Here is a 12,730-nt window from a genome sequence, read left to right on the forward strand (position 1 = left end):
CTGGCTGAATTAAATGGCCCCTTGGTGCTTGGCACCAGGCTCCTGGCCTTGTGACTAGGTGGTGGCAGGAGTGGAGGGGTGAAGGTTGGGCCATTCGCTATGTCCCACTTTCTCTCCCAGCTACTCTCTGAAGAGGTGGTTCCCACTAATAAGACTTTGCTTTCAGCAAAATTGCTGAAAAAGACTGGAATACCTACATGCATTCATGTATTTATCGACTTTATTCCAAGAAAATGGGCCGTATTTTTTTTGGCATTTGCGTGAACAATTCTTAGTTCATTCCAGGTTGCACACAGGTTCAGAAAGTGAACCTCACTATTGTAAGTGCACAAGTCAAGTACTAATGACCTTGCTTAGCAACTACTGAGTAATGAAATTGGTGTTCAGGAGGGAAAAAGGGTCTGGACCAGGTGAAATGCAGAGTAATGGAGGGTGCATAAAAGAAGAACATTTAACACCATGCACAGACACCCCTTGTTTATAATCTGGGGAGCAGCTTGCCCTGCCTACTGACATTCACCCTGAGGACAGACACTGTGAGGAATCTACCTACTTTAGACCGAGCAATTTTCTCACCTTACGGATGTACACTCACACACACACACACACACACACACACACACACACACACACAGAGAGAGAGAGAGAGAGAGAGAGAGAGAGAGAGACCTCCCCATCCCCTGGTGCCTTTATTCATCACTGGTTGTCTCTCCCGAAAGGACCAACCTACAAGCCACTGCTTCTGGAAGTACTTCCCAGCCTAGTTATGGCTTCCTTATTTTAACTGATCATTCAGAATTGATTACCATTCACCATCTGCCTGTATTTCACTCAATGAAATTCACATGGCCGGTTGCAAAATCCTACTCTCTTTCTAAGAAGATATTTGGGTATCAAAAAGACACATTAGGTAACAGGGCCTCCTGGCCTAGAGGGTTCACTCAGATGGTTAACCATAACTGATTCATTCATTCATCTGTCAACTAATTGTTGTCTACTATTTGCCGGGACTTGTTCCAGCCATGGAAATACAATAGGGAACCAATAGTCATAGTCTATGCTCTCGGGAAGAGTATCGTTTCCTAGGGGAATACTCTAAACCAGATAAACAGAGGAAAGAAACAGGGGGATTTCAGATGTTATCACAATTATCACTATGCACGAAATCAAACAAATCAACGTGCTAAGGAGGGAGTGGGGATTACTTTAGATTGGATGGTCAGGGAAAGATTATCCACAGTATTGACAGTTGGGCTGAAATTGAATGTAAGAAAGATTTAGCCATATACAGGGCATGTTCTCTGTAAAGCAAGCAGACATGGGAAGGAGACAGATGTTCCTTTAGCAAAATAATGTCAGTTTTTTCTCTCTCAAGAAGTAGGGCCAAAATCATGTGAGTAGAAAGAACATTCTTGCTTTGTGTGAGATCCGACTGTGATGTGTTTATAACAGTTAGTATATGCCGAGGCATGGTGAGTTAGCCCTTAAGCAACGGAGGAGGTGCAGACTAGAGAGGAACGGGATCACTCCTATCTTCCCCGCAGCCACTGAGGTGGAATTTACTATTCCCCTGAAAAAGCCAGCAGCAACTTGGGCAGCAGGAAATCTCCCTTAATATCTGGCTGAAGTTAGAAGCACCAGAATTTGACAGATGCAAGAAGGGTCAGAGGGCCAGGATCACATGCTTATGTGGGAAGGGGTGGACTATCCCAAAGGACAACAACAGGGAAGTGAGGAGAGGGTCTCAAAAAAGTCTCGAAAAAAGACTGCGTGGGCAGGGCTGCCCAATAGCAGGACTGCTTAAACCCCATCAGAGCCAGTGAGCCTGCTATGTAGATAAGATGGGGGTGCAAGGGGCAGGGAATTCACTTTTTGGCACACTAAGTGGGCTGGAGCTTGAGGTGGGGTTTATGGACGCAGCCCTCTGCCTGACCCCCAGCCAGTGGAAAGAACTACACACCAGAGAGGAGGCTCGAGGGAAGCAGGAAGTTCATTGACCCTATGGGAAGGGACAGGAAGGAGGGGATGTACCTTACAGGGTCCCTTGCTCCCTGCTACCCTAGCAGCTCTGGCCAGGGCTCTGGTTTCCTGTGGTGAGACTGTCATTCAGGGTTCAATGTAGCAGAAAGGAGACTGAAAGGTACTCAGAAACCGGCGTGTGCCTGACATGGCAAACCCAAATGTTATTGAGAGCATGATCTCTGGGTCAGCCTCCTTTGATGGGCATGGTTGCACTGCCTTTAATGGGCTGTTAGTCTTTTACAATAAAGCACTTTTTGAGCCTTGGTTTCCTCAGCTGTTCTTGGGATGAGGACAGCTCCTGCCCCTCAGAGTTCTTGGGATGATCAGATAAGATGGGACAGTGTGAGGTACCTGACCCAGAGAAGGAGCTCAGTAGACATCACTTACTGTTGCCTGAGGAAGAGAGAATTCTTACCATTTCAAAAACATAGATTTGATTTTGCATCACACTACTGGAGACATTAACAGAGCTCCTGAGAATTGATTGACAGATCAAATACAGGACATCCAGTTACAATTGAATTTCATAAAAACAGTGAACACTATTAAAATATAAATATGTTCCAAATACTGCATAGGATATACTTATGTTGAAAAACATCCTTATTATTTATCTGGAATTCAGATTTAACTAGGCATCTTGTGGTTTTTAGTTGCCAAATTGACCTGAGACACAATTCATTTCACACAGGCTCGGCTGCAGCTGTCCCCCAGCTGGATTCATTAATGTCATTCCTCTGTGCCTAAGTGGGACTTAAGCTAGTGCTGCCCAGCTTGGAAGGCAATCAGTGTCCCCAGAACCAAAGAGTTGGTCCTTTGTATAGGCTGTTCCTTGAGACACATCTTCCTTCCCCTAGAACCTTCCTTGTCAGTGGGTATCCCTCACCTAATCCTGCTGCTATAAACAAATATTTTCCAAGTGTATTGCTCCCCGATCCTCCTGTCCCTCCCTCTCTCCCTCCCTCCCTCCCTCCCTCCCTTCCTCCTTCCTTCTTTCCTTTATTCTTACTATTTCACAAGTGGTTTCTTTGCTGTCTTCTGAAGTCACCAGTTACCTAGCGCATTTTTCTCTGCATCTGAAAAGCACATCTCATACTCTCTCCACATTTCACCCCCCCTCCCTAAAGCATGCACTGCAGTCAGAATACACAGAACCTATCTGTAGAAATTGCGTGGCTTTTCAATGGAGCCATGCCCAGCACTGCTCAAGGTGCTGTGGTCTCCAGGTGAAGATTCGTTACTACCCTTTGTGGAGTGCTGACTAAAGGGCCTGGAAGTGTTAAGCAATGTTCACACTTTATCTCATTGAAACTTCACCTCAGATGGGATCATTCATAAGGAACAGAAGTTTATTTGGCTCACAGTTCTGGAGGCTCGAAAAGTCCAAGAGCATGGGGCTGACATCCAGCGAGGGTCATTCCATCATGGAAGGTGAGAGGGAACTGAAGCAAAAGCAAGAGGAAATCAGGCCACTCATGCTTCTTTATTTGAGACGGAATCTCTCTCTGTAGCTCAGGCTGGAGTGCAGTGGCACAATCTTGGCTCACTGCAACCTTCAATTCTCTGGTTCAAGTGATTCTCCTGCCTCAGCCTCTTGAGTAGCTGGGATTACAGGCCCGTGCCACCATGCCCAGCTAATGTTTGTGTTTTTGGTAGAGATGGGGTTTCACCATGTTGGCCAGGATGGTCTTAATCTCCTGATCTCATGATCCACCCATCTCGGCCTCGCAAAGTGTTGGGCTTACAGGCGTGAGCCACCTCGCCTGGCCACACACAGGCTTTTATGAGGATTCCAGTCCCATGATAACTAACCCATTCTCACAATGATGACATTCATCCATTCATGAGAGCAGAGCCCTCATGACCTAATAAACTCTGTAAGGCCTCATCTCCCAACACTATTGCATTGCCAAGATTTCAACATGAGTGTTGGAAGGAGGTTCAAAGCATAGCAATCCTCTTACTAGTCCCTCCTTTGCAGGTAGGAAAAATTAGCCCCAGATAAGTAAGAAAATTACCCAAGAATTGTCACAACTGTGAGAGCTAGAGGTGGAGTTCAAACAGGGATTCAGACTGTAAAAATCATGCTGTAACCTCTGGGGCCCATTCCTTTACCAAGGGCATTGCAGACGGCCCCCCAGTGCTCCAGACTGGTTATTCCAGTCTGGCCCTATCAGAACAGTGGAGGAGCCCTTTCTCATACTCTTCCATTTTTGCACTCCAGTATTTCATCAAGATCTGTGTTAAGTTTCATTTCTATTACTTTTGTTTACATTCTTTCCCCTAAATTGCTTTAATCTCTAAATCCCTGTTATTACATTTCTTCCTCTTACAACTCTGGCTTTTCTAAATATGCCTAATATCAAGTCATGATTAAGGTCCTAACCCTAGCTCACATGCCCAAATCCTGAAAGCATCAAAGCAAAGCTGCCCAAGGCAGAAGCACAAAAAAAAATGGAAATGCAATTCTGGCATTTCAGCGATATGTTTGGAGCCCCCACAAAGAGTCAGATGCTGGGCAGTGCATACAAAGATATCCCCTGTTCTCTAGATGGGGTCTGTTGATGCCGCTTCTTTTGAAAAAGGATGTTGTGCTCTCACTGCGAATTTATCCAGAGATCACTGCTGTTGCAGATGGCTCCGCCTAGTAGCATTCTGTGGGCATTTGAAGCCCAAAGGAAAAGTAGGTTTTTCTCCACAATACTTTAGGCATTTTCACAGTGACAGCTTTAAGAGTGTTCTTAGCAAAAGGTCACTGGTTATCATGTCTTTTGTCGGCAAGTATGTAGGAAAGAATAGGCCTCGAAGTTCTTTTCAAAGGTTGCTCAACTCTGGAGCTGGCTAACGTTCCTACAGCGATAGGCCTTGGGCCGAGAACTTCTGGAGCCCTGGGGGGCCGTCTGCAATGCCCTTGGTAAAGGAATGGGCCCTAGCTGTTGTGGGACACCATGGGAGAGACTGGGGAGGAGCCAATCTCAAGGGCAAGATGATCTGCCTTCCCTTGGATCATAGCAACCAAGGATACTTGTTAACCACCTGGAACCGAATCAACCTTCTCTGTTTTATATGGGCATAATTGTAGTTGGATACTTTTGAGAAACGAGTCACCATATTCATTCATTCTTCCTGACTTCCAGCAATTCACTTTATTTTATAAATCCTTTTTGACTGCGTACTATAGACAAGCGGTGTACTAGGAACACGGGATATGCATGATGAATGTAGTACTGTGATTTCAGCTCACTGTGGGAAACAAACAAAAACAAGTAGTTCATCGTAATTAGAAGCATATTTACTATGAAGGTAATGAAATATAAGCTGTGAGGTCTCTCACTTGCCTTCCAAGGCCCTGAGGGGATGTGCACACGGAATGAGGCTGGGGAGCTGGCTAGAAATTTATCCATAAGCTCACATGTAAAGTTTGGAAAATGCAGTATATTTTTTTTCTTTCTTTCTAAGAAGAACCATAGCTTACAAAGCAATATATATTTGCGTTCTGTTTCTTAAAGGAAGTTCCGGTAAATATATAACCTTCATTCTGCTTACAATGCAAGGAGCTATGCATAGATTTCCATCTACCAACAGGAGCAAAAACTTCATTCTGGCCTTTTGTGGAAAAGCAAATGTGAGACAGGTCTGCACTTGTTGTAAACAAACCTGTTCTCATTTGCCTATTTTTTTTCACAATTGCTCCAGGTTTTCTTATATGCAAATAAAAGTTGATAAGACTCAGCCTGGGGTGGCAGAGGAACCTCTCTATCGTTCAAAAGTAGAATTCAACAGTAACCATGAGAGCAACTCATTGTTCACCGAAAATCTGCCAGTTTAGCTTCCCTGCCTTCCTTGCCACAGCAAGAAGGGAGGGAATAAAGAATGATTGGCAAAGCAGTATTAATATTATTCTGAGGCCAGATGAATTGGGATGTGGGTGAGATCTTGAGATGAAAATTCAGCTGCAAGAAAATGAAAAAGAAGCCAAAATCTCAGGACCCACTGAGGAGGCAGGGCTGGCTACAGGGTAATGGGCTGGAGGAAAATGATGGGAGATTACAGTAAAACCACCAGGCTTGCTGTGGCAAGGATGGAGAGGTTATCATCAGCTCTACAGCAGAGAAGCCAGCTGTGATCTGGACATTTTAGGTTGGAGATTTTCAGCCCGACTTCTTTACAGTAACACCATCATCTCTACAAGAGAAAAACATGACAATAGGCAACAAGCAGTGGTAGGGGCTGAATTATGACCCCCAAAATTCATATGTTGAAGTCCTAACCCTCAAGACCTCAGAATGGGACTGCATGTGGACATAGGGTCTTTATAGAGGTCATGTAATTAAAATGAAGTCATTAGGACACACCCCCATCCAGGATCTGGTGTTCTCATTAGAAGAGGAAATTAAGACATTGACACATGCCTGGAAGGCCATGTGAAGGCACAGATCGACAATGGCCGTCCGAAAGTCAGGGAAAATGGCCTGAGGAAAGAAAACACGGCTGGCACCCTGCTCTTGGACTTCCCTGCCTCCAGAACTGTGAGAAAATACATCCCTGTTGTTTAGGCCACCCAGTCCATGTTTGTGATGGTGGCCCTAGCAAACGAATACCAGCAGTTACTGACGTCAGCATTTAGTCTGTCCTTCCAGTGACAGTGGCGCTCCAACTCAGGAGTAGCCTCCAAGAAAAGAAATCCTGGATGATCCTGGACAAATGAGGCACTCGCCATTTTTTCCTGGTACTTCTGCTCTGTGCGCACGTTGGACTTGACAGGTTTGCCTTAATGTGGCAAAACCCCACAATTTACCAATATGAACTTTGTGAGTCTGAAACCAGTCAGAGGAAAAACTTCATTCCAACCCTATATGTTTTCTAGTTGGAAAAACAGTAATTTGATGATAAAGAGTAGCAAAGACTTGATTTATGGGTAGACTGACCGATGATTAGCTATGTACTACATAGAGATAGAAATATATTTTCCCATCTTGTTAATAAAATAATTTATTATAGAAAATTTAGAAAACATAAAAAAATAGGAGGAAGCAAAGCAAATCATGCACAGTTCTACCAGCCACATACAACTACAGTTCCCATACAACTATAGCCACATAGAGCTATCATTCTCAGCCTGGTACGTGTCCTTTGTGGGGAGTGAGAGGAGCAGGATAGGAAAAAAAAAAAAAAATCCCTTAACAATCCCAATATCAGAAGAAAGAAACTTGAGCATTTTGTTGTAATTCCTCACGGCTTTTTTCCCTTTTGCTTCTTATGCAAGCTTGTGATCACACAAAATGTACTGATCTGGAAACAGAATTAATGTTCTGAAAATCCATAAAGTGAAAGAATCATGCATTTATATTGCCTTTCCTATATAAACTGTATTTTAAGAGAAATAGCTGATGAAGAAAAGTTCTTTTTTTTTTTTTTTGAGACGGAGTCTTTCTCTGCCACCCAGGCTATATAGTGCAGTGCTGTCGTCTTGGCTCACTGCAAACTCCGCCTCCCGGGTTCAAGTGATTCTCAGCCTCCTGAGTAGCTGGGATTACAGGCAAGTGCCACCATGCCTGGCTAATTTTTGTGTTTTTAGTAGAGACAGGATTTCACTACTTTGGCCAGGCTAGTCTTGAACTCCTGACCTCAAGTGATCTGCCTGCCTTGGCCTCCTGAAGTGCTAGAATTACAGGCTTGAGCCACCACACCCAGTCAAGAAAATTCTTTTTTATAAAAGTAGAGAACATTGGTCCCTGTGGAGTAGCTGCTTTGGCTGGACATGGAAGTGCCACCCACTGGTCTTTCTTGTTCCCCCATCTGCAGGCAGGATGGCCCACAAACAGATGGACTACTCAGACAAGTACTTCGAGGAGCACTCTGAGAACTGGCACACCACACTGCACAAACGAACTTGGTTAAAATTTGCATGTTGCATTAAAAAGAAAAAAGTAGAAATGCAAGCCATCAACTGTAGACTGAAAAAAATTATTTGTAAAACATGTTTGATAAAAGACTAATATCTAAAATATATAAAGACTCAGGCCGGGTGCGGTGGCTCAAGCCTGTAATCCCAGCACTTTGGGAGGCTGAGGCGGGCGGATCACGAGGTCGAGAGATCGAGACCATCCTGGTCAACATGGTGAAACCCCATCTCTACTAAAAATCTAAAAAATTAGCTGGGCATGGTGGCACGTGCCTGTAATCCCAGCTACTCAGGAGGCTGAGGCAGGAGAATTGCCTGAACCCAGGAGGCAGAGGTTGCAGTGAGCCGAGACTGCACCATTGCACTCCAGCCTGGGTAACATGAGTGAAATTCCATCTCAAAGAAAAAAAAAAAAAAAAGAGCTCTTACAACACAATAATTAATAAGACAATTATTTAAAATGGGGAAAAATTTGAACAGATACTTCACTAAAGAAGATATATGTATATCGTATATCCATAGCATACATAAAAATGCTCAACGTCATTACTCATTAGGGAAGTATAATTTAAAACCACAATGAGATACCTCTACACATCCATGAGAATTACTAAAATTTATTTTTTGTTGTTTATTTTTGATTTTTTGAGATGGAGTCTCACTCTGTCACCCAGGCTGGAATGCAGTGACCTGATCTCTGCTCACTATAACCTCTGCCTCCCAGGCTCAAGAGACTTTCCTCAGCCTCCCGAGTAGCAGGGATTACAGGCATGTACCACCACGCCTGCCTAATCTTTTGTCGTTGTTGTTATATTTTTAGTAGGGATGCAGTTTCACCACGTTGGCCAGGCTGGTCTTGAACTTCTGACCTCAAGTGATCCTCCCACCTTGGCCTCCCATAGTGTTGAGATTACAGGTGTGAGCCACCATACCTGGCCAGAATGACTAAAATTTAAAAGACAAAAAATAATGTATGCTAGCAAGGATGGGAAGCAACAAGAACTCTCATACATTGCTGTTCAGAATGCAAAATAGTACAGCCACTTTCTGAAGTAAATTGTCATTTTCTTATAGAGTAAAACATATGTTTACCAAATGACCCAGCAGTTCCTCTCCTAGGTATTTACCCAAGAGAATGAAAACACGTGTCACAGAGAGATCTGTATGCAAATGATTGTAGCACTTTATTCCTAAGAGTTCAAACTGAAAATAACCTAAGTGTCAATCACTGAATGAATAAAAAATAAATTGTAATATAGCCATACAACAAAATACTACTCAGCAATAAAAATGAATAAAACTGCTGATATATACAACATGGGTGAATGTCAAAAGCATGATGCTAAGTGAAAGAAACCAGACACAAAAGGCTACAACTATGATGATGTGTATATGAAATTCTACAGGCAGAAAACCATGGTGACATAAAGCAGATCAATGGTTGTTAGGGTCAAAAATGAGGAGAAGGGGTTTGTTGACTGCAAAGAGATACGAAGAGAATATTTTGAATGCTAGAACTAGCCTGTAACTGGGTTGTGGTGCTGTACATTTGAGATGACACTACATATACTATGGTTACATATGTGATGTTATATACTGCATATATTTGCCAAAACTCATTAAATGGTACACTTGAAAAGGGTGAAATTTATTTCATGTGTATTATACTTCAGTAAAACTGATCTGACAAGTTGCTCTAAGTCATGACAAATGAAAGGAAAATGGGAATAGCAGAGGCAAAAATATTTAACTGCTTTCCCTATTCATATTTAGTAGTGGTAAAGTTCCTGCTGCTATTCTAAAATGGTTTGGTGTATAAGGCGGGGTGAAACCAGTGAATAACTGTGGGTTATTCTTATTCTAACTTCCTTTGTTTCCTTGAGAACCTACGCAGAATTATCAGTACAGAAGATACAGATGCAATAGAGAAGCAGTTAAGTAAACCCTCAAGTCTTAAATTGATACAGATATATCGCTATGAACAGATAAAGTGCTTTGTTAATCAAAATGCTATGGAAACAACAACCCACTACAGAAGAGTATCCCAGCACCCAATCTCTCATCTTGAAATTCCATTTCCCATGAATAGAGGGCAGGATTTCTTCGAGAAATGTTTGTAGTAGTCCTGGAGTGGGAAAGGTACAAGATAAACCTGAAGTATTCTGTCGAACCTGACAGTGAAGATGCTATCAAAGACTTCTGGGATCATGTCAACTCTATTCAGAAATCAATTTAAAGAGGCTCCCACTGGGCAAGGAAGGGAGAAGTGGGCTTCAAAAGGATAAGAATTACATTGGATTAAAAGCCCACAGATATATTTAAAGGCATGTGTTTATCATGATGTTTAAATTTTTTAAAAAAATGTTCACCTGAAGATGACAGTGATCTGATTCATTGCATTAAAAAATGGTGAACAAAAAGGAAAAATAAGCATTTATCTTTCCTTTCCTATATGGACTCATTTGGCAACCAAAAGGCAGATGAGAAAAGTCTCTCTGCAAAATTGTTCCAGCTAATAAATGCAAACAAAATGATAGGACTAGAATATCACCATTCAGCTATTCAAAAATTCATTGGATTGAGGTATTTGGCATCAACAGCTGCTAACATTAAAATAAGCAGAGCAAAAATCAGACATTATCTGTCTCCTGATTAAAGAACACCCCCCCCATTCTTTATAGTTTTGTCAAAGGGTTCAAACTTAAGTCTGCTCAAATCTCTGAAACCAACTGTCAAGTGTTGGAAAATACAGAGGAAAGAAGAACAGGCTAACCTGCACCGTGGGCATGGGGTCAACAAAGCCAGACCTGGAAAACCGTGGGAAACATGCTCAACAGCCCAGGTTCGTTCACAGACACATCACAAGAAAAAAAAAGTAATGGACAGATAAGCCTGGAGATTAAAAAAGGTATAGTGACATTTCAAGTTTAAAAATAACTGGGAAGACTAAATTCTGGTGTCTTGGTTAATGAAATTGTGAAGAAATACAAGGAAGTAATTACTACAAAAATCAGAATAGTGATTATGATTAGAGCATATTCTAGGCTGCTGAACCATTTCTCCCCAAATTCATGTGATAAACTTCTCATCCCCAGTAGCTCAGGATGTATTTGGAGATAGGGTTTTTAAAGAGGCCATTAAGGTTAAATGAGGTAGTACTGACCACCTCATAGGATATGGGATGACCACATCAGGACACAGTCAGAAGATAGTCATCTACAAATCAAGAAGAAAGATTTCAGGAGAAACCAAACCTTCTGACTTCTTAGCAGGGACTTGTAGCCTCCAGAACTGTGAGAAAAACATTTCTGTTGTTTAAGCCTCCCAGTCCTTAGTATTTTATTACCGCAGCCCTAGTGAATTAACTCAGAGGGAGATGGGAGTTCTGGTTGGATGGGGCACAGATAGCGAACATTGAGGGGGCTAACAACGTTTGATTTCTTGCTGTAGTGGGTGGTTACACAGGTGTTTGCCTTGTAATAATTCCTAACCTGTACATTGCTTTGAGTGGTTTTCTGTGCCTGTGTTTTATTTTATAAGAAAAGGGCTGAAAACAAGAATGGAAACAACCATTAGTTGGAAACAAAGATTATCCAGGCCACAGAGGTGGGTGGCTTGGATTAGGACGGTGGTAGAGGGTTTGCAGACAAATGGGTAGATTCCTGACATGTTTTCTACATAGGAGGATATGGAAAAGGAAGGAGACAAAGCAGCTGCCATTGGTGATGGGAGCAGGGGAGTGGGTGAGGGTTTAGAGGAAACCACTTGGTGGTAAGTTGAAATCTATTAAAGCCAGGTGATGGGGATATGGGAGCTTATTATACTATTCTCCTTTTATACGTGCTGAAAATTTTTCATGTCGAAAAATAAAATGAGGAAAACTGACAGCAAGAGACTGAAATAAAGTTGCTTTATCATTATTTTCCATGAGTTGTGCCTATTTACTATTTCCATTGTCACTTTTAATCTTGGCCCATTTTTTCCCATGTGCTTTTCTGCTCTTGTTTTGTTGAGTTCCTTTGCATCCTGTTGAGGATGCTCAGTGAGTCTCTAAAATGTTCCTCTGATTCCAGTAGTAAATCATTTTCAAAGATCCTCCATGTCTTCAGGATGACATTACATTTTTCTCCTTTGATAATATACTTTACCTAGGCTTTACGTGGCTTTCTTTTCCCTTCTAAGGTTTCGTTGTCAAATAAGGGGACACCTATCCCGACCTGTGCTTGCCAATAGAACGGGTTGGGAAGATGGTCATTGGCTCCATTCCCTGTCCATCTGGATACTGAACCTTCTCAGAGCTGCAACTCAATGGCATTTATATAAGTGTTTTCTAGGCCAATAGCTGGTGTCTGTTATTTTGGCCTTTTTTCTTAGAGCAGCCAAATATGTATCCCAATGATACACTTGGGTAATTACATGCATTTTTATTCTTATCTTAGCTTCTTAGTCCCCATAATCACTGACAATATGTGCAATTTTTCCTTGAGGCATACACGGAGATCCCAGAGAAGAAACTCTCTTTTTTTCATGCCAAGGTGGTTGCATACATTTGTGAAATTGAGCCATGAGAAGAGGAATGAAGCTGGGGGCAGCTTTCAGCCAGTTTGTTAGGGGCCGCCCCATTTCAGCTGTAAAGTTCTTAGGCTAGTACTACATGTGGCTCATAAAATGTATTCAAGGTTAGCTAGCCCAGAGGATGCCACACCTCCAGCATCCCCCATCCATGCGCCACTCATCCATCATCAGACGCTTTAAAACTTGCTTGTAGATATTCTATTTCCTGAGTCCTGCTTTACCAGGATC

The sequence above is a fragment of the Saimiri boliviensis genome, chromosome 3 (genome assembly GCF_048565385.1).
Source record: "Saimiri boliviensis isolate mSaiBol1 chromosome 3, mSaiBol1.pri, whole genome shotgun sequence".
In the NCBI taxonomy this organism is placed as follows: Eukaryota; Metazoa; Chordata; class Mammalia; order Primates; family Cebidae; genus Saimiri; species Saimiri boliviensis.